This window comes from Acanthochromis polyacanthus, chromosome 3, assembly GCF_021347895.1.
Source record: "Acanthochromis polyacanthus isolate Apoly-LR-REF ecotype Palm Island chromosome 3, KAUST_Apoly_ChrSc, whole genome shotgun sequence".
In the NCBI taxonomy this organism is placed as follows: domain Eukaryota; kingdom Metazoa; phylum Chordata; class Actinopteri; family Pomacentridae; genus Acanthochromis; species Acanthochromis polyacanthus.
In genome coordinates, this window is record NC_067115.1 from 27,912,555 (window position 1) to 27,936,240 (window position 23,686).

Sequence of the window (23,686 nt, forward strand, 5' to 3'; positions counted from 1 at the left end):
TTCAGCAACACGCTTGCAAGATGGATGCCCTCTCACACACATTTATCCGCCAGCGCTGCGGTGCTTTATTATCTAATTTTGACAGCCCGGTAACGCCCATTGTGCCGCCGTACTGCTGCCGACGGTTCCCCCAGGGACAGTCTGGGCGAGGCCTCTGCTGAACCCAATCGCAAAGAGCTAAACATGCAGCGCAGCTCGAATGCTAATTTACTGTAACCAACGCGCCGAAAGACCTCCTGTCATTGCAGCTACCCCCTAAGCCCCGTCTTGGCTGTCCTCATCGCTGCTCCCACCAAAAATAAAAATACATGCGCGCACACACACGCACACATAAACAGACAGGGTGATCTCACTCAGCCTGGATGATTTTTTTTATTTCTCTCTAGTCCATAAAAATCTGCATCTCCAATGCTGTCCCGGGTCCAAGGTTTACTGGGGCTGATAAAAATGATGATTTTGAGGGTGGCTGTCTGCGCCCGAGGGAGAGATGACAAGACAAGATTGAAATGTGTGTGGTGCTCTCCCAGCCGGCTGCGATGAGGGATGGCTGCCCGCTCCCTCTGAGGTCTGAGTGGATGAAACATTAAGCCACCTTAGGATAACTGATGGCCAGCTGATGAATGGTCGTAGTTAGCATCGTCGCCATTCATCACGCCACGCGCGATGATTGCGATTTATCAAATTCGCCGCTTTTCATTAAGATTAGTTTATGCTTGTTTTGCACGTCACCTGAACTGCGAGGCTCGTCGTCAAGGTGTGACGGCCTCATCAGGCCGTCTTATTTCTGCTTTGACTGACAATGACAAGCGACAGAATAATATTTAGGTTTTTCTTCGCGGTTTTAGACAACTCCAGGTCGACGAGAGCTCAGTTTGAGATATACTGTGCTAGTTTACTGGGTGTAAAGATGACAAATCTAAAGTAAGAGATGCAGAAATGAAGATAGCAGGATTGTATTTCTCACATGTGATCCAAGCATTTTTCCTTTCATGTCCTCTACCAAGTGAGAAAACTCTGAAATAGACTGTCATCCCCAAACCTAGCATTCAACCCATGATGGAGTGGGAAATCAGGTATTTTCCTTAAAGCAGCCAGTGGTCACTGAATACCTTTGCCAGTGTTTCGAATAATACAGAGGAGAAGTTTTCCTCAAGGCGGTTATGACCCATGATATAGTATATTACGTTTCTTTGTGTGGAATTAGATCTAGTGTTTTTAACGCCGTAAAATCAACATTCGTCTTGGAATTCAAAGATACTTTTCCCGTCCACCCTCATATTTCCTTATTTTAATCAGTTTTCGAAAGTAGGAAACTCAACTCTTTGGTAACATTGTGCGAAGGCATGAAATCATCTCTGTCTTTGTTTTGGATTTCTTCCTGAAATGAGCAAATGTCATCATCCAGAAAAACATTTTTTTTTTCTCTGCCTACTCACTTCCCCATAACAATTCAACAACAATCATTCACTCTCTGCGATTGGAAGATGAATAAGGTGCTTAAAGAACATTATTCTCACAAATCTCTATGTTGTTTCCACCAAAGCAATGAGTCGTTTTGGCAAAAATTTACATTTTGGTTTAGACAATTGCCAAAGCCAACTTGGGGGCGTCAGCTCTCATGAGCTTGAGACTCTTTCTCGCACTTTTCGCCCCCTCCTAAAATCGGATAATCCTCATTTTGTGTCCACGCTTTGCCACTGTCGTGCAGTGCTTCAGCCACTGAATTGGTAATTTCATTCCAGTCTCCCCCAAGGCTCACCCTGCAGTCCTAACTACCCCTCCTCCCCTTCCCAATCCTTACATGCAGGCCCTGCAGTTGGTCAAATTGCCTAAACCCTGAACGATTGTAATTTCTGAAGAGGCTGCCGAGAGGTGCTTTGAAGGGGGGGAGGAAGGATGAAGAGGAGAGAGCGGGACTGAAAAAAAAGAGAAAAGGCAGTAATGGCAATGGCATTGGGCATGCAGGAGCTGGAAGCTAGGTGAGAGCGGGGACGGGTGTGGAGGATGGATGTATGGGGAGGCGGTGTTAAGTGCTCTCACGGAGGAGTCGAGCCCTCCCTCTCGCTGGTCGCAGCCTCGCTCTCGGCGGTCTGATCCCCTTTGAAGCAATTACCCTTTCACCTGGACAAGCTCATCACAGAATCACTGCAGCCACCCCAGCACACCACCACCAGCACCACCTCCGCTCCAGCAACGCAGGACTCCAACCAGGACTGTAAAATACTGCAGGGGAGACAAAGTTAGGCAGGAAGTTTTTATAAAATAGTGCACCGGCGTCACAAATTACTCAGAAATTTATGGAACATTTTTTACACACAGCAAAGACATCAACGTTGAAAAATGGACTTGCTTTTTGTTGCATATGAAGAAAATTACAAATTGTTTTTGCTCAAAGATTTATAGGTGCTGAATATGTAATTTGTTGTTTGTCGCACCGTTTACAAACACTTTGGTACACACAACAGGAACTGAAAGCATCATTGTAGGTTCCAATTAATGAAGCCGTCAGCTTGATGCTCTCATAATTCCTCTCTTTGCAATCGATGTTGAAGAAAGAATCCACAGAACCCCTAAATAAAGTGGAACTGTTTACTTAAATTAAAAATACTGTGTGCAAAGTCGGTGCACGACTGCCGATCCCTGCAACTCAAACAGCAATTAAAGATAAACTGATACTGTGAAACAAAGATCACAGACACCTATTTCCACATACTACAACTTTATATAAATGAAACTGTCGAGCATTCTACATCACCTCAAGTGCAAGAAATAAAGTTTTCTCACTACGTACTGTAAATACTTCTTTTAACTCTTCTAGAAGACAGTGTAAACAAAAAAAAGCACTCAGGGAGTGCAGTACTCCAAGGCTGCTCAGTTGTTGTATCATTATGAAATCTTGATTAAAAAAAATTGTGGCAGAAATCACGACACTATAGAATGTGGCCATATAATATAGATGTACTCACAAACAAAATGACCTTGTTCTGAGCACAGGCGTGTGTTATGCATGTGTACGGTATGTACGGATACCGAATCGCGTGACCTAAATATGTAGCGGACGGCGGGAATTGATGGGACTCAGAAACACTCCCACAATTTAATCAATTGTTCCTTGTATCATTTCTGATGGATAAGTCCTGATAAGTCTGCAACAAACGATTTGTAGTAGGATCATAATCATGTGATCATCAGCAGGCAGCTGATGTTGTGTTCACTTGTCATAGTTATAATAATACAGAAATCTGTAACAAATCCGTGGATGCAGACTATAAGCCACATCACTGCCAAAATCTAATCACTTGGTCCTTGTGTCATTTCTGAGCTTCCCTGAAAATTTCATCCAAATCCATTAGTCTATTTTTGAGCAATGCTGCTAACAGACAGACAAACAGACGGACAGACAAATGTGCACCGATCGCCACATAACTCCGACGTTCCTTGGCGGAGTAAGTACCTTTGATTTATAATTAATTTAAGTTATTACATTTAAGTTGTTTAACAGAAAGTTAAATGCATTTGGGCTCCGGCATTCATACAGTCATGACCTTCAGTACATTCAGCCTGTTGCTAATCTAAACTGTGAATTTCAGCATAAACGTAGCGTTTAAAGGCATGAAACTAAAAGTTTAGCACCCTGCTGCCTCCTATTTATAACTGTGTAGTTTGGTTATAATTGTTTCTACGGCTTTTGCTGCGTTTTAGTGGCTTTTAACACAAAGCTGTCTCACCATGTTGCACGTCCGAGCTGATCACTTCAGCTAAGTGGGCTCCACTGCTGAAAGCTACTGATTTGTTGTGACAATATGGTTCACTATAGTTAGTTAGTTCACGTTAAATAACGCTTTTTTTTTTTTAAAAATGTTTGCACGTGATTTATTTTTCTTAAGAAATTTCAGGTTGTTCATAATGTTTTGTAAAAAGATAGTCCGTGAAATGTGAATATTTTCAGAATGTACTTTTTTGCACTAAAACAAAGGTAAAAGTTTAGATGTGTGGTTATTTATAGGTTATTATGCTCTGCTTTTACTGGTTCGGCCCACTTCAGATCAGATTGGATTGAATGTGGCCCCTGAACTAAAATGAGTTTGACACTCTTGACTTTCAATCCCAAGTAAGTAATCCTAATTGTTTGCTTGTTTTAACCTGTTTAAGCATCTTACCACACAGGTGTTTGATTTTGCGTGATTCGTCAGTGCTTTCAGATCTCAGTAATGACTTTAAAGAATAAAATCTTAACTCATAAAGCTGAAATGCTGTGAAAGTAGAACCCAAGTTGTAATAAGCCCTAGTTCTCCATATAAGGCCTCATGAAGCCACATTGCAAGTTTGGTTGTAAACTGTAGAGCTGTTTCTGTTTTTGTGTCCACCTCCTGTATATGCATGCTCTGCCCTTGACTAACCCCAGTGCATGCATTTCAGCACAGACGGAAGTAAAGAGGCTTTGGTGAAAGCCGTTGTCACTTATAATAAGCATAAAACTGTTAACACGGTGTTGACTGCTGGTGGAATCAATTAACGCTAGATTCTTTCTCACAAACAAACAAAAGGTGCCATTTTCAGAAAAAATAATAATCTTTTTTGCTATTGAGGTTTTGACACTAGGCATGCGTTTTCCTTTTTTTTTTTTTTTGCTATTTTTTCATCCACTGAGGGATAACAACTTTGAAAGCAAAGCAGCCCCAACATCATGCACAAAAGCTTTCCATACTGTATATGTATGCGTACATCTAGGCGTGTGTGTGTGTGTGTGTCTGTGTGCGTGTCTGGGTGCGTGCCTGTCTGCAATTTGGGCTCACACATCGTCCTGTCAGGGGTCTGTGCAGCTAATCTTTATGCACTCTGTGACCTCCTCACTGCAAACCCTGCTAAATATATTATTCCCCTGGGCCTTTCATTGCTGCTTGGTGTCAGAAATCAATATGTATGAGGCGCGTAGATGGGAATTTCTAATAGATCTCTGCGGCCCTGCGCTGCTCTTCAATATCTGCCTTGGACTATTAGTGCCGGCTCAGTGGCGGTGAAATAACCGAGATAATCTTTTAAGGTACCTTTCTTAAGGTGGAACGGCAACTCCCGCTCTGCAGCTCCTCTGTACACCTGAATGCTAATGATGGATTTATTGTTTAGGGATGTCTGTCCAAAGTGGCATGTTTGAGATTTAAACAGCCTGATTTGAAAGGTTTTGCTTTTATTTTTGTTTTTGTTTGGAATAAAATGTCAGTGGAAGCTGAAAAATCCACAATTTTTTATTTTTATTTTTTGCTCTTCCATTATGGGCATCTTAAATAAAATAAAATAAAGAAGGATCTTTATGAGCGTCCAGATGTAAATATGTTTTTTTTTTCTCCAATCTAAATACTGATGTGCAGGATCATTTTTGTTGGTACATGTGTGCTCGTGCGACTGTGTGCATGGGTGTGTAGGCACAAGGGTGTCTGGAGGGATGTGCCACAGTGCTAATTGCCCATATTCCTAATGCGGGGATGATTTGCTGCAGCACTTAGCTGCAGCAGCACAGGAACCTGACTCTGGTTTCCGTCTCTCTCGCTCTCTCCCCTCCACCACCTACAATGCTCCCCACCTCCCCGCCTCCCCCCCCCCCACTACATTGAGGAGGAGAAGAAGAGACATCCGGCATCGGCAGGCAGTTAGGGGGATTGGCGGGTGAGGCGGAGGGGGAGGGAGGTGGTGGTGGTCGGCTCAGACAGCGTGTGGTCTCGAGGGAGGGAGAGAGGCTGAAATTATTCTACGGTCACAGGCTTTTTTCTCTCTCTCTCCCCCCTTCATCCCCCCCTCCTCACTCCATCTCTCGGCGAGGACCTCGGTGTATAATCCTTGGCGCTCGCCTGGCTCGTATATCTGCCGTCCCTGAGACAAAGGTTATATCTCTCTCCTCCAGGACCACTGGCGGCTGACCGAAGACCACATACCTGCCATTATCACGCCATCATCAGCCCCCGTGGAGAAGAATTAATCACACCGATGAGATCCATTTTTCCAAATATTTATCACGTGTGTTTATTCAATCAGGAGATTAAATGAAAACTCGGCAATAGATCAGTTTAAGACAAGTGTCTTGATGGGCTCATTGACATTATTTGTGCCCTTTTTCGTGCTCCTCAGGTAGCTCAGCTTCCTTTGTTGGCGTCTTGGCCCGGAAATGCATGTAATTCTCCTCAGACGGTTTTCATCTCTTCCCTCTGTACTCGTGACGCATCACAAGCCCGCCGCCCTGATTGTGAGCACCCATAAAATGAGAATAATTACGAGTCTCTTATTCCCTCTCTGCCACTCTCATCTCTCCTTGGCTCAGTCGTTACCTAATCCCAGTGAAGCCACTTGATGCCGTCGTAAGGACGGAATTATTAAGAGATATTTAGATGTACTACAACTCTGTCGCCTGTGTCATGTGGAGGGTTGAGGGAGGTTTGGGTTTCATTAAACTTTGTTGTTGAGTCTAGTGTTAACAACCTCAGTGACTCGTGGATGGAGGCGTGAAAGCTCAGCAAACGGCTCAAATCAGGAGGAGAAAATACAATAAAGGACGCGAAGAATGAAAGACAAAACAGATGGAAGCGTGGCAGCGCAGGTTTAGACAGAAACTGAAGGGAAAGGACAAAAGGGAAGGGAAAATCCTGTGAAGACTGTCAGAAAGAGGAAGATATGCTGAAAAAAGAATGAGGGGAAATTTAAATATAAATCTCCTCTTGCATAGGATGTGAAGCCTCTGATGGGCCATGTTGAAGTTGGAGATCCGGATACACAATGTGGCCATGATAACTCCCTTCCACACACACACACACACACACACACACACACACACACACACACACACACACACACACACACACACACACACACACACACCAAACCCTCCTCCCTCGTGCTGCTTATCACGATAATTACCTCCCCCAGGTACCGGTACACAGGGATACATCCATGCACGTGCTGCCACCCGGGGCACTGCGCCAGGGAGAGCAGACGGCAGCCATTCAGGGGGCAGCGAGGAGAAAAAGAGGTGGAGGAGTGATGATGTGTGTTCGTCTGTGTGTGTGTGGGCAGTGGGCTTGGTGGATTTGTGGTGGTGTAGGAAAACATCAGGGGGAATTGGCTTCTGTAAGACAGGCGTCATGGCAGGCGTACGGTCTCCTAATTACGCAAGGTCTCCCACCGCCATTAGGAGCTGTCAGTAACATGAGGGAACGCACCCAGCCGCTAAAGAGCAGGAGTACACCGCAATCCACCACAAACTGTGTGTGTGTGTGTGTGTGTGTGTGTGTGTGTGTGTGTGTGTGTGTGTGTGTGTGTGTGTGTGTGTGTGTGTGTGTGTGTGTGTGTGTGTGTGTGTGTGTGTGTGTGTGTGTGTGTGTGTGTGTGTGTGTGTGTGTGTGCAAGCTGTGCAAGCCGCTGCATATGGCTGAACCAACACTTTATGGGTCATTTCAGAATCGGAGGACATTTAGGCTCCAAAATTTTTGAAAAACAAACCTTTTACAATTTTCAGCTAGATATGCATCAATGATAGATAATAAGCTGTTAAAAGCTTGATTGGTTCAGCTTACACATCAATTTGTTCATACACCATTTTTATTCCATGTTTTATTCGTTGTTTGCTAACCCTACTCTAATCACAGTAACAGGGTTGCTAATCCATGCTAATGTTAGCTTTTTCTCAGGAGTAGAAGCTAGATATTTAGCTAGCTGTTACTGCTGACCAAGAGGACAAACTGTCTGATGTAAAAAAGTAAAAAGAATTTGTGTTATCCTGGTAATATACATAACAGGATCGCATGAGGTAGGGTCAATGTTATGAAAATATGAAAAATAGAAGAGAGGACATAACTTTGCTCTACACATTCTTTTGGAAAACTCTTTGATGATGTTAATTTCAGTATTTCATGTTATTGTCCCCCGCCGCGCGAAGAGGGGGACCTCGTATTCGCGTCTGTCCGTCCGTCCGTCCGTCCGTCCGTCCCGCATCCCTGTCTGCGCGATATCTCATGAAGGAATTGTCGGATCTTCTTCAAACTTGATGTCAACATGTATTAGGATGATCCCCCGACACCAGTCAATTTGGGTGACCTTTGCATAATTTTCAAGGTCACACCGAGCGTTTGTTGACTTTGACTTTCAAATCCTTGTCTGCGGCGGGGGACATAGACACGTTAGTGGCAAACACTTGTTCATCGTTTTCTTGTTCTGCCAGTTAAAGAGGTTATGCTAACAGGGTTGTTGTGGGACACACATTCCATGCATATTAAGTATTTCAAATATTATTTTGATTTATAAAAAAATGCTCCCACAATTACAAAAGACATCAATGAAAAAAATAATAAATACAAAAAAGGAGATTGAAATTTTATTTGAGATTCAATTTGGTCATCAGGAGTGTGAGATGAGAAAAATGGCATTTTAGGGGGAACGCCAGACTTTTTTTTTTAAACATTCTTTTCTCTTAGTTTTATTTTTAGATTTGGTTTCAGGAAAAGCAAATTTACACAGCAATTACATGTTTTAGTATTTTGTACATGGATTATTTGAAATTTGATGAGTGGGATGTAAAATGTCCTCCAATTCTGGAATAACCCTTATATTAGATTGTTTCAGTGTTTTCAACTGTAAGGGAAGCACAAGAAACTAACATGTATTAGCTATGTGCAATAATGATGCTATGAATTATCAAACCTTTCAGAAACACATAGACCAGTCAAAATGACAAGTTTCGATGCAAATTTTTAGAAAAAGGTTCATTTTAGGTTGTGCTTGAGAAGTTAGTTCTGCAGGTTCTTTGTTTGGAAGCTTATTTTTTCATTATCACCAAAGCAGATTCAGGTCTAATCCTGCAAAAGCTTGGCTTAATACCATGTTTCTTCTTTTTTGGTATGATCTGTTGTCTTTGTGTAGTTTCGCAAAACCCATCCATGCAAGTAAATTTGCTTTGTGAGTTGTAAAATTGATGTAATACCGGTGAAATAAACACATAAATAGTAATCAACATCCTCCACATCCCACTCCCCATCTGGAAAAAGAAATAAATGTTTTGCATCTGTATGTTATAAAGTACAGTCATGATCGTTGCTGAATAATCTCAAAAACGCACAAACAACAAACACTTGAAAGTGGAGTATGTGATTGTAATCCAACATGTTTTATTGTTTTTTAGTTCTTCAAAAGATCTCTCCATGTCTGGCTCTGTAAATGGGAAACAAACAAAGCAGCTCTGACTGATCCGGTCAGCTTTATTCCAGGGTGTCCTATGCGTGTTTTTGCTCATTCACAGGACTTAAGGGGGAAAGGGAAGAAGACATTATTGGGAGAATTGTGAAATTATACTAAATCTGGCACATGCTAACTATCTAGTGACTAAACATCAACAGTCTTTCTCCAAAATCACAGAGTCCACCTTTAAATCCACAACCACAGGCAGAAATCCACCAGATGTCAATAAATAGCACCACATCCAACTTTACTATTTGTATTCAACATCACATTGGAATAGCTTCATTTCTTGGTAGTCGTTCATTAAATCCTTAGACTGTGACACCAGAAATTAGGAGACTGTGATCTCAACTTCAGCAAGGGTGATGTCTCAGAATTTTTTTGTATGTCTATCTGTGCTTTGACTTATAAAAGTCATCGCTCCAACCTTAAACATGTGCCTGGCTTAGACGTTGCACTCCTGTCTGGTACTGAGGTGAGCGTCCGTGTCATGTCTTTCTGTCTAAGGTCCCCTGTTGTCTCGCCTGCGGTTGACTGGATGAGGGCTGTTGGGCTTTGTCCCCTCTGATATTCTGTCACAGCTGCGATGGGGTGAAATTTGTCAACCTGGCAACATACCAGGTGAGTTTCTAGGTCTGCTCCGACTGTACTGAGTTGTACATCTGCACCTGTTCACCTGATCCATAAAAAAACAGGTAAAGGGAGGTTGCACACATGGCAGTGACAACGCACAGGGCTGTATGTCAAATTAAGGAAAGGACCTACAATGTCATACGGTTGAAACATGGGAGACAACTTTTTCTAGACCGTAAGTCCACCACAGTAGTAAGAATACACCACCAACAACTGAATGTCAATTAAGGAATGTCTGATTTTGACCAGAACTGCACAGTGGCTTGGTGGTTATTAGCACTGTCGCCTCACAGCTAGAAGATCACTGTTCATCTCCTGGCCTTTCCGGGATCTTTCTGCATGGAGTTTGCATGTTCTCCCTGAGCATGTGTGGGTTTTCTCCAGATACTCTGACTTCCTCCCACAGTCCACAAACATGCTGAGGCTAATTTATAGCTCTAAATTGTCCGTAGGTTTGAATGTTAGTGTGATTGTTTGTCTCTGTAGCAGACTGGTGACCTGTGCAGGATGTCCCTCCAGCCCCCCGTGACCCTTAAACCTTAAAGGATTAAACGGCGTATAGATAATGGATGGATGATTCTGACTAATCAAAAAATCACAATAAAGCTTGCTGCTGTTAGCAGAAGCAATACACTCACTTCATTTATGGGTAATAGTATTCAGTTTCTGCTAACTTTAACTATCATCCATCCATCCATCCATCCATTCATCCATCTTTACATCCAATTCAGCCGAGCTAACACAATGTAGCATTAGAACACAGGAGTGATGGTTGCTGGAAATGTTCCTATGGAGATATTCCATTAAAAATCAGCTGTTTCCATCTATAATAGTCATTGACCACATTAACAATGTCTAGATTGTATTTCTGAGTAATTTAATGTAATCTTCGTTGGAAAAAACTGATTTCCTTTCAAAAATGAGGACATTTCTATGTGACCCCAAGCTTTTGAACTGTAGCGTAAATCAAAGCAGGATGACATCATCTGCTGAAAGCAGAGCTGTGACTCACAGGTTCCCAAATCGGACACCCAAACTTTGTTTTGAAGACTAGTTAGCCTTTAAAAGTAAATGTCGCACAGTCTGTTGATTTACCTACCAAATATTCAACATACTGAGTGTAAGCTAGGCTTTACAAGAACACCTGTCTGACTGATAAAAGTACTATATGTGGCTTTCCACAGACCCCTGATAACACTGAACTCAAGTAATGCAGCCTAAAATAAATGAACAGTAAGTGCTAGAATTGCTTCCTCTCACAGTTTAAGGGATTCTTGTAAGAGACATTTTCTTGTTAACATTACTCTTACTGAAGCTTTATTTTTTAAGGAGTGCTGAAATGCTTTTTAGGGTCCTCCACTGGGTTTCCTTGAAACTGTCACTTTTTGCTAAGATATGTTTTGTTAACGATAAATTGTTAAAGGTGCATTCAGTAATCCATCTGACCTTTCTGGATGTATTTTTGATTGGTGGTATATATTTAGCAGGGCCTGTAATGTCAGTCAGACACGCCACCACTTTGCGCTAAAATATCTCCACTACTACTACTGCTATGTATTCCTGTGAAATTTTTAACACGTTTAAGACTACAGAGGGTTCATTCTGCTGACTAGGTTGATCCTCTCACTTTCATTTACAACCACTATCAGGTCATATTTCCACTTTGTCTAGTGCTTGAGTTCATGACTCACAAAACTTGACATTCCCATCAGCCTTAGCTGCACCCATTCATTTTTCCATAGACAGCTTTACGTGACTCACACTCAGGCCTCTATTCAGTTTTAACTTCATCAGTAATACAAAACATGACTTAAAACGGCTTAAAATGTACCCTAAATTAACTATATAGATTCATATTCAAACCTGTTTTGGTAAATTTGTAACCTTAATCTTATATCTTAGCATGTTGGATGACAACGACTTGTTATCAATGTGCTGCATGTGATGACGTAACTTATAATTGTGTTACATGTGTTGTTAACAATGGATGAAAGCTGATGATGATAGTGTTGAGATTACTACAAAATAAACTGCAGTCATTAGGTTATCCAGGAAAGCCCATTCTTTCTATATTAAATAATTTAGGAGGATATTATTAGTCCGTCTGTTTCTGTAGCTGCTTTTTCTGACGCCCATCTCAGCTGAGAATGGATGAGAGGCAAAGGTACAAACTGTACTACACGTCAGTCAGTCACAGGGTTTCTGAGGATCTCAATAAAATGAAATAAAAACAAAAAGGAAATACAGGATGTGTAAACAAACCTTGCTGATTTTGCAACTGTGATAACAAATGTAAGCTAACACCTTTTATTGAGGTGTTGTCCTTGATTACTTATTAAACATCAGCATGTTGACCGTGTCGCTGAAAGCACGTTGTCATTATTTCATTCAAAAAAATCCAAGAGCTGCCGATAGCATGACTGTCTACTCTGAACAGCATCATATAATAACAGGTACAAACATGAACCTTGGACATTCTGCATACAAGAATAAAATCACAATTTTATTTATATGTCAAGCAAATACTTTCAAGGGTTATTGCAGAGTTGGATTACATTTTACGTCCCACCCATCAAATTTCAAATAATCCATGAACAAAATACAAAAACATGCAGTTGGTGTGTCCATTCTCTTGTCCTGAGACCAAATCTTTAAAAAAATCTGGACTACCAACTAAAATGCCACTTTTCTCTTTTTCCATCTCACTGATGACCAAATTGAAACTCAAGTAAAGCAATTACATTTAAATTTAAATGTCCTTTTCTAAAAAAACCAAACTTTTTCCATTGATCTCTCTGAAAATTGTAGGAACATTTTTTTTTTAATCTACAGAATATTTTAAATAGTAATTATTATGCATATGTCCCGCAACATGTCAGCATAACATTTTTATGTGGTAGAAGAAGAAAACAGTGAAACCATGACTATCTACTCTTAAAAGGCATCATATAATACAAAAACTGGTGCAAACATGAACCTTAGACCTTAGACATTCTGCATACAAAAATAAACTCACAGATATACCAGATATACTTTCTCCATGGTCAGATTTGCTCTTAGCTTCATTTGGACCATGAACGCAGTGACTATGGTCACCTTCTGGGAATTGACAGCTGGAATTTTCTCTTTCGTTTCCTCTTCAACCTTCTTCGGGTCAATAACAGATACTTTCAAGGGTCGTTCTAAAATTGGAGGACATTTTATTTCCTACCCATCAAATTTCAAATAGTCCATGTACAAAATACTAAAACATGCAGTTGTTGTCTAAATGTACTTGTTCTGAGACCAATTTTTTTCATTGATGTCTCCTGTAATTGTGGGAACATTTTTTAATCAACATAATACTTTAAATAATAATTATCATGCGCGGAACGTGTGTCCCGCAACAACCCTGTTAGCATAACTTTTTTAGCAGGTAGAAGAAGAAGAAAACAGTGAATCACAGGAAACACTGGAATTAACATCATCAAACAGTTTTCAAAACAAATGGGTAGCGCAAAGATGTCCGCTCTTCTATTTTTCATATTTTCAGAGCATTGTCAGCCTTGATTGAATATTTCACCGTGCTTCAAATTATCAGGATAAGACAAATTCTTTTTACATTTTTCTTTACTTTTTTCCATCAGTCAGATTGTCCACTTGACCAGCAGTAACAGCAAGCTAAATATCTAGCTTCTACTGCTTAGAAAAAGCTAACATTAGCATGGATTAGCAACCCTGTTACTGTGATTAGAGTAGGGTTAGCAAACAACAAATAAAACATGGAATAAAAATGGTACCATTGATGTGTAAGCTGAGCCAATCAAGCCTTTGATGGTTTATTACCTATTATTGATGAACATGGAGTAAAAAATTGTAAGAAGAGGTTAATTTTTCACAAATTTTGGAGCCCAAATATCCTCCAATTCTGAAATGAGCCAATAATCAATCTTGTTCCTAATGAGGAACTGGCAAATCATCATTAATATCAGACTTACTCCTGACATACTTCTGTTAACTGTACCAGAAATAACCAGGTGAGTCGAACTGCATCAGGTGTGGTTTCTGGGGAAAATCAACAGGCCGGCGTTCTGGTAAATTAATTAAAATAGACACAGATGAGGTAGGTTGCTGCTCCACTGAAATAAACATGAAATATCTGTGGGGATGCACTGGACATCCCTGATTGATTACATGCAACGGGGCAGGAGTATCTGTGGGTGGAGTTTAATGAAAGAGCAAGACGGAGCACATTTGGTCAGATGCGTGCGTTTAATAGGAAGAGGCTTTGTGTCAATGCACCTTAACGTTCAGGCTGTATTTTGCCTCCTTTTTGTTTTTCTTTTAATTTTAAACGAAGTGCTCAAGAAATGAATGCAAACGGTTCTCCGCAGCTCTCCAGCAGGTATCAGACATTCGCCCTACGTCACAGCGTGTTGTCTAGCAGCCCATCGCAGCTGCTGCTGTGAGAGCCCACCACACCTGAACACACACACACACACACACACACACACACACACACACACACACACACACACACACACACACACACACACACACACACACACACACACACACACACACACACCTCTTTCTGTTAGCCTGTCCCTCGTGCCTTCCCCTTTAAAGAGACACACGGGTGGCTGCGCTCCACTTGACATGTGGGCCTGTATTCTCACCTTAGAGACGGAGGATGGGCATGGTTGCACGCTTTGATGGCTTAATTATCGCTGTGGAAACAGGAGTGGTTAGAGGAAGAGAGGGAGGGAGCGCGGGAGAGGGAGAGAGGGTTATGTGCAAGTGTTAGCAGCACTGATAAGCTTGCGAGGATCGTTAGCGTGGGGCTAAAATGGCACCGAGGTCCCATAAGGCATCTTAAATATGTGCGCTCGGCGAGGAGAATTTTGATGCTTGTTTAACCTCGCTCAATAGGAATGCATTTTGTTGGTCTGCGATGATATTAAAACTGCAGCATGCCGAGATATTTTATTGATTCTTTATAAGTTGCCACCTCCTTCAATTTGAACTGTTTTCTTACTCGATGCTGAAACAAAGAAATCCCAAAAATTTCAAGATACTTTAACTAAGCACTGCAGCTGTATACATGAAAGCTATTTTATTGAATTTTTAGGGTTCTAAATTATGGAGAAGTTGATGCCATGGATAGGTTTGAATGTTAAGACAAGGACTAACACATTTTTGGGTTTGTCTTTTCGCATGATTTGTTGAAAACCCTGCACGCCTCATCTTATTCCTGCATTTGCACGTCTTGGCAGCTGAGCAAAAAAAATGTGACTCACTGTTTACAAAGCATAAAACCTACACAGGTTCAAAGGACGCGAACATTAGCTAAACGACGAGATGATTTGCATGCCAAGCGCGTGAGCAAAGGAGTCGCACAATATCCACACAATGACGCACAGACCAACACGGTGGAATAGGTGCCTTAAGTGTTTTCCTCCTCTTTTAAGTCTCTGGTGCATTTATTAGACCTTTTTAATTAGCATCACATGATTTGTTTTGAATCGGGGTCAAGCCCCAGGACATATTCCTTGATATGATTTCTGAATATGACAGGGTTCAAGCTTTGAATCACATTTCACTGCCAAAATGACCATTTTTTCGGCTTTCCGTTGGAAATTTTAAACATAAATTTTCTATTGTAAAATTTTCTCAGGAATTCTGATTTGAAATCAGAAATGCAAAATCTCTAACCACTTTTGAGCTACAGCCATTTTTTTCTCAGACACTTCAGGCAGAAATTGACAAAAACATTAGCATTCATATTCCTGACATTTATAAGTACTGTGTTGTGAATACATGGGAAACCTTGCTTTAACTATACCATTTACTGACTGAACATCTTAAAGAGTCCATACAAAGGTCATGTATTTAAAATTAATTTCTCCATCACTCACATGTATGAAATGACATCTGAAAACAGACCCCAGGTTGAAAAAAACCAAAGTTCCCCTTTATCAAAGATTTCTTAACTATATTTAGTAGAGTCAGGCAGTGAGAAAGTAACAAAAGGAATACAAAACACATTAATACCCCAAAATTTGCCAGGTGGAAATTTAAAAAAAGATCTAAAATTCCATGTTAAAAAAACTAACACTTGTTTCTGAGCATCAAAATCAACAAAATAATGTAATCACCATCTGCACAACAGTTTAAAGTATACTGGGATTGATTTTTGAAGCTGTATGGTCAAAATTGCCCAAGTGTTAGTTTGTTTTTTAAACGAGGATCAATAATTTTTTTTACAAATCAAGAATTTCAACAGGGTGGGTTAGTATTTTGCTTGTGTGCTCTTAGCTGACTTAATAAAATATTTGTTGCTGCACATCATCATTTTTGCCAGGTCCTAGAGAATCAAATGGTATATAACACTTGCATATAACTGTTATAGTCCTTCCAATAATATGAAACATATGGTAACTTCTTACCTTAAACTTGAAATATAGCAAACGATTTTGTCACTGCACCCTCTGTAAACACAGGTACTGAAAAACACCTTGGAATACCTGCAAGCCTTAAAACTGGGTTCCAAATTAAAGCACACAACATGAACAAGGGAAAGGGACCTTAAAATACCTTATCAAAGAAGCATTAACACAGGATTTACTGCTTCCATATCAAAGTACAAAAATTTTTGTCACCGAAAATCATCATTTTTTGCCTGTTTTTTGCCATAAATGGCCACAAAAATGATGTAAGCATACAATTGAGATAAAATATGATGCTGCCATCAGAAAGTAGACAATTTTTTACCCTAGAAACAACTTTTATAATTTGGAAGTATGGAAAAGTATTCCTTACAGAATTTTTTTACACCGGTGGCAGTAAAACGTGACTCAATGCTTGAAGGCTGTCATATGGCCCCAATTCAAATTAAAGAAGTCGTGAGCGCAGCAATGATGATCACTTATGTTTGGTTTTGGATTGTTTTTGAAAAGATTTGATTTAGAGGTTTACAAATGCTTAAATACATCATTTAACTGACATATTTGGAGTAATTCAGAGTTCATACTGATTAATTGTGATATATTCCATTCATATAAACACTACTGAGCTTTAATACAAACTCAAACATGAATTACTGAATGTATATTTAAGCGCGTTAAAAAATCAACACAATCTTGTGAACATACGCAAAGCAAATATGTAAATGGCGTTCCGTAATTTACGTCCATACTGTGTACACAACAAGCGAGGCCAAAAATGTGTCAGCGCGGTAATATCGAAGTCCAGTGGTAAAAAATGATCATGACAAAAACACACTTGTCATAAAGCATGGCAGCACCCCGGCTGCATGGCAGGGAAGTGGACCATTTATCTTGGGAAAGAGGAGCGGCGTGCTTCGAGCCCATCTCTCTCAGGATGGGGGTTGGGGGTTGTGGGGGTCGGGCTTGGCTTAATTGAAGATTATCTGCTTAATTACTCAAGCACAGCCGGCGTTAAACAGCCATGGATTAAGAAAACGTCAGCGATGCAGACCTTGGGGTCCGGAGCTGCGCTCAATTAGCAAGAGGGGCCCAGATACGGCTCTCCCCTCCTCACCCATCGCTGCACTGGAACTACAGCTGCATGCCAAGAGACAGGCCACAAAGATAATAAACACACAACTGGACCACTGCAAAAGCACAGGGAGTCAAAATGTGGGTGTCACCTCTGGACTACCCGCCGGTCACGCTTCAGTAACTCTTCAGTAATAGGAATTGTGTTCATATTAGTCAGTTCCTCACTCAGAGATTTATGTCCAATGCCAATGTCAGTGCCAGCATAGGCATGTCGCTTAGCTGGTGCTCAGACCAATAAACTGCTCTGTGGTTAAAACAACTGCCAAGCTGTTGGAAGGCTCACGTTGTTCCAGGTAGATTCAGGAGGCTCCGTTTGACCTATGGAGCCGCAGAGCCACAAGTTTAAACACGCTGGCACCTCCACAGCATCAGTGGTGGCTTCATTAAGGTGAACCAGAGGATGTATAATTGTCACCTACACTATATTATGTGTAATTAGCGTAATAACTGATCATTCAGGACTCATGTGCATTATACTGCGCATAATAACAGATTACTGCAGTTAATAATAGTTAATTTCTCCCATTATAACCCAGGTAGCGACTATGATTGTGTCTGATGTATGCTTGTTTTTTTATGTTTTGTCTTTTTTCATTTATAACCTTATATTTATTCTTCATTTTTGGAAGTGGGGCTCAAGCAACGTCCAAGCACGACTCAGTTTAAAAAGCAGTACAAAGAAATGGTTTTCACGAGGTCCACAAAGGAGGCGGGGCTTTGACATGGGTATCTCACTAGTTATTTATTATTTGTTTATTTATGTTATTTATTTTCTGTTTTGTTTAGAAATAGGTACATAATTAACTACGGCAGTGGGGTACTGAGTGACTGATAGTGGAGATGGAGAAAGGGGCAGGAGTAAACGAGCTTATGCTTCGTCCTGCTCCTTTATGGATATGTTGGTTTAGCATTTGTTGCTTTGTTTTGTTATGTTTGGTTGTTTTGTTGTGTTTGTGTTTGATATTTTGATTTGTTTTTGGGGCTTTTCTCACGTCTGAAATCAAGACGTTCATTGATTCATTGATTCATTCATTCAATTCTTTCTAGTATTAACACTTTTATTTTTGCACTGGGAAATGGATGAGAGAAACATCACTTAGTTTAGCTGTGTACCCACATTGCTGAATGACAACAAAGCTGAAGATCACTTGAGTTGATTTAGTTTTTTTTCCACTCAGGGCTATAATCCGTCGGCATACTGCCCCGGATGCTGGTCTAACAGGTTAAAGAGAGTTAAATGTAAAGATTGCGGTGGATGGCCTTGGAGCGCTTCATATGGAAGTGACTCTGTCACAGACCTAAAATTAATATTTGCCTTATTACTCTGCCAAGAAATGGTGGAGTTATGTGACGATTGGCTAATGTTTGTCCCTCTGTCTGTCTGTCTGTCTGTCTGTCTGTCAGCAACATTACTCAAAAACGGACTAACAGATTTCGATGAAATTTGCAGGGAAGGCCAGAAATGACACAAAGTCCAAGTGGTTAGATTTTTGGCAGTGATGCAGCTTAAAGTCTGGATCCACATATTTGTTAAAGATTTCTGTATCATTGTGAGATAGCAGCACGCCAGCACTGTAACTATGACAACAAGTGAACACTACATCAGCTGCCTGCTGACGATCACATGAGTGTGATCCTACTACAAATCCACTGCTGTGGACTTATCGGACTTATCTGCTGATGCAAGGAACATTTAATTAAATTGTGGGGGTGTTTCCAAGTCCCGTCAATTCCTGCCGCCCGCTACATATTTAGGTCACACGATTCGGTATCCATACTTTAATGTACACATGCCTAACACACACCTGTGCTCAGCGCAAGGTCATTTTGTTTGTGGGTACATCTATATTCAATGGCCACGTTCTTTGTTGCTGTGATTTCTGATCATCAGTAACTAACAAAAAAAATGCTGTATTTCTACAAAATATGCTGCATTTCTGACAATGCCATATGAGGGAATGAATGGCCTTGGAGGAGTACTGTGATCTCTGAGTGCTTTTCTTGTTCTGTGACCACAATCTTTAAGTAAACATCATGTTTTAGTTGCCTCATCCCAACCATACATTAAACACAAATGCGATGTACAGACATTATAAAAAACAAAGAATTGTATCAACATTGGCATTTTACATCTGATTTCATGCACCTCTATCAACACAAGCCATTACAATTCTAAAAATAATGATTTCGTTAGCGTTCGGAAAACTACGACTGCCATTAAAATTTTTTAATGGCAACATCTTTGCTTTGCTTGTTCATTACTCATCTGTAATATTCACTCATTTTCTCTTGTAGTTGTAATCTTCACTGTCTAAAAACTGTCCTGTTTCTGCAGTCTGTCAGGCTGGTAATGTTTAAACCACCGCTAATGATACCAGATAATAACAACACTCTGATACTGAGAGAAACCCACAACATACTGATGAGTAAGAATATTTTGTAAGACTGGATTTTTAGCATTTATTAATTACTGCGATTGTCGGTGTGGGTTTCATCCAGGTTTCCAGATCAGAACTCGAAGATTCTGTTTGCATTCAGTTTCGTGCACCGCTTTGTCGACATTGTGACCGTGGTTTCCCTCTTCCTGACCACACACAACTGTGATATTGATGAAGGTAGATGTCAAGATCTGACCGTCCTCCTCTGTGCCGACCAGATATCTCTCTTGGTAGATGGGTCATTTATACATGGCACCTTGATGTTTGAAGGTTTAGCTTGGCCTAAAAAAAAAAAAAATCCATTTCTTCATCTGTACCCTCTGCCACTCAAGTTTATCTGGCTACTGTGTTATGCTGCTGTGTGTGTGTGTGCGCTCTTTAGTGTGCATGCTGACAGGTTCTTTTGTCTGCTTGACTCTCCTCTGCGCTACGTTGCCATCGGGGTCACGTGACACCTGCTCTCCTCCGCCTCCTCCTGCTCCTATGTGGACTCACTTTTCATCTCCTCCACTTTTCCGTCATTCTCCTCCATCATTCTTAATCCCTTCATCGTTCCCGTTCCTCGCTTTCATTTCAGAGATGTCTGAGAGACGCTCAGAAATGGGGTCCGCTCATTGGCAGGGTTGCACAAACGTAGGCGGGGGTCCGCGGCTCGTCTGCAAGGCAAACAAAGCTTTATTTGCCCTCCCAAAATGATAGTGATTGCCTCTAAATGAGTGCAGCCACTTGACATCAAGGTCTACAGGACAAGTTGTTTTATTAAACTTGTCGAGCCTTTTAAATGTCATTTCATTTAAACATTTTAATTATACGCTCTACAACCTTCATTAGGGCTAACACAAATGATAAATAAGCATATAAACAAGTTTGCTTCTTGCAATATTCATCTGTCCAGACAGTGTCCACGGTGACCAGCACAAAGCCAGAAATGAAGCACTGACATTTAGAGGCGGATTGTATGAGTCATCCGACTTAATTCAAAGCCTCACCTACACAACAACCTATTCTCTCTCACCTTCAGTCCCAGATGTGCTCCAAAGCAGCGGCCATAATGCCTCACATGGCAGCATGTTACAGTAATGTGATTACTTTTCCAGTAATATAAGGGATTACAATTTTAAATTCAGTCATTATATTTGAATTAGTAATTCCAGCAACATTCTGTTTCTTTCAGATTTGGAGATTCCCAGCTGTTGCAAGGTAGGTTAATGTCATTTTTATCTTTCTGTGTTCGGAAGAGAAACTGGTTCATGTTAACTTCACACAAGGTATCAGCTGGAGTGAGGCAGTTAGCTTCTGTGAGCAAATGAGAAAGGAGACTCCCGGTGTTTAAGAAAATTGTCTCATTCACACGTTGGGTTGTCTTTCCTGGCTTCCTAGCGCTGGGTGTGCCCACATTCAGGAGTCACTGAAGGGCGCGTGAATTAAAGGCGGAACTTCATGGAGACACGTGTGTTCACTGAAGCTAAGCGCTAACTTCTGTAGTTCGAGGGATTCAGTAAATCCCTCCAAATTGCAGATCTGCTTGCTTGTTAAACTACAGTGTCTTGTATTTCTATTTCTACATGCGTTAAATACAGAGACCTGATATGTGAAGGATTTGGGGACGTCACCTTGGGCTCACCTCAGCTGGATCCCCTGTCTTTTAGAAATTATATTCCCATACAACTCGACTGCATTCTCCGTTTGAGGAAAACATATTCCCTCCCATAATGTGTTTGCTTCGCACATATCACAAATGCATTTAAATCAACATGTTTTTGCCTTTTCTCAGCCAACCAAATGTAAAGTAGATGGGATGGTAACCCAGAAAACAGAGGAGAAGCTTCAAGCATATGGTAAACACTATGAAAGGGTGTATTACAACCCAGAGCAGGATATTTTCCAAAATCAAAGCAAGGAGTTTTGGTGCCAACCAAACAGCTTGTAAAAACAAAAGTAACCTGTGAGTGTCGGACTAGTTAACATACCTGAGAGATATGAAGTACCAATTTAACCTATTTATCACTGGTAATGATTTAAACGTTTCCACAGCAATGAACAAAACACACACAAAAAATACATACGTAAGTAAAAATAAATAAGCATAAATGAATGATTACTCCTTGAGACATGTTAAATACAGAAAGCAAGTAAAGGCAGAAGGTTCATCAGGGTTAATCTGCCACACTGCACTAAGGTTAAGGTTCCTTTTGGTTGGCCTGGACTGGGTGTGCCCAGATGGAAACCACTCACAGACTTCTGAGATACAGTCCACCAGCCCTTGTACCAGGCAGCCAGAAGTTCCTTGCCTAGGTGGAGATGGAGAGGGCAGGTCCATGCAGACTGGAGCCTCCACCATGGGTGTGCAACATGCAGACTAGTGTGCCTTGGGAGACCTGCACAATAACAGTGAGAATAGAAGAACAATTGATTAACCAAAGATGGTAGGCAGTTCATGACTAATGGAGGGAACATACTGTTATGTTGGTTGCATGGATGGATGGATGGATGAAGACTGTAGCTCCTGTTAGCATCCCACTAATTTAGTGAGAAATTACTTGTGACTTGTGTTTTCGTATGTTTTGCCTTAGAAAAGAGAAGATAGATAGATAGATAGATCTGTCAACCACAGTCTTCAGTGAGTCAAAGCTCTTACCGAGCACAGAGCCAGCCTTCTTCACCAGCTTGTCAGTGATGCTGATGCCCGAGTCGACCAAAGTGTAGAAAAGAGCACTGGAAATGAACACATGCAGCACTTCACTGCAAATATCAGAAGGCCTCAGCCTCCTGAGGAAGAACAGCTGACTCTGCCCTTCCGATACAGGCCATCTGTGTTTGCAGACCAGTCCAGGTGCAAAAATATTTATAAGTTTGCACCACTTCAAAGTTCTCCTCTCTAATATTACTGGTTGGAGCGGCGGCTTAGACCTGTCATAGTACACCACCATCTCCTTGTCTTACTTTCAATCTAAAAATGTTCTTATTTTAATGCTGAAGTGTCTATTGCTAGTATATCTCACTTTTGTTCAATCTCCCAGGCCTAAATGAGTGAAACCAGAACTTATTTCTAAGAATGCTGGTCCCCAGGTTTCTGGATGAAAGAGTAGTGTCAGACATATGCCATCACTATACCGTCTAAGCTCCTAACATGGACTTTGTAGATCTTTGAAACTGGGAGCATTTGCTACTACTTAATACTTTTGCCTTGGAGAGAGAAAATACATTTCTTTCAAGACATCAGTGAGGATGGAGTTATCGAACACAAGTCACTTTTTTCTTTCGTGCTTCATAATTAGTAGTGTATTATAATTGCAGTATGTTTTAATAAATAATGTAAAGTTAATCATTTCTAAGGTAACTTGTCAAATAGTATACTCAGCAGCGATGACAGTGAAAACAGATAATACTACTCCTGTCTATTGTAAAAGCCCTTGCTTAGTGATTTTTTAAAGGTGCATTTAATAGACCAACAGAGTCTCTAATTTAATACAAATCCACACAAAAAAAAAAAAACAAGATTAAAGGATGCGTCCAAGGACTTTTTCAGCATAATGAAAATCATTACCTTGTTTTCATATCGGGAGAAAAACAAATGTGTACTTAATATTGTGCAGGAAGCGGCATTTTCACACTTCACTGGCTGATTTGTAAAAATACATCAGAGCTGCTCAGAACGTGCTTGCTATCCAGTTTGTCTTGTTCTTTTTTTAGTTGCGCATTTACAGTACATTTAACAAGCTACCTTGTGTATTTCTTGGCAGGCCAAAACTAAACTGAAGTTGTTTGTCCTCAAATGATAAAAGAGGATGTAATTGTAAATTTCGTGCCGGCAGACGTATCGGTTTAGACTTT

At 40.7% G+C, this 23,686-nt stretch overlaps 1 long non-coding RNA gene across 3 annotated transcripts in view; it reads left to right on the plus strand.

The window, feature by feature from the left end:
* LOC127533076 (uncharacterized) overlaps positions 1 to 23,686 on the plus strand; it is a 165,071-nt gene that overhangs the window by 41,105 nt on the left and 100,280 nt on the right. For 2 of the 3 annotated variants that reach the window (XR_007940649.1, XR_007940650.1), the window contains exons 3-4: positions 9,727 to 9,840; positions 21,027 to 21,052. This is a non-coding gene — a long non-coding RNA (uncharacterized LOC127533076). The remainder of the gene's footprint in view (positions 1 to 9,726; positions 9,841 to 21,026; positions 21,053 to 23,686) is intronic. The other variant, XR_007940651.1, reaches the window with a different exon arrangement.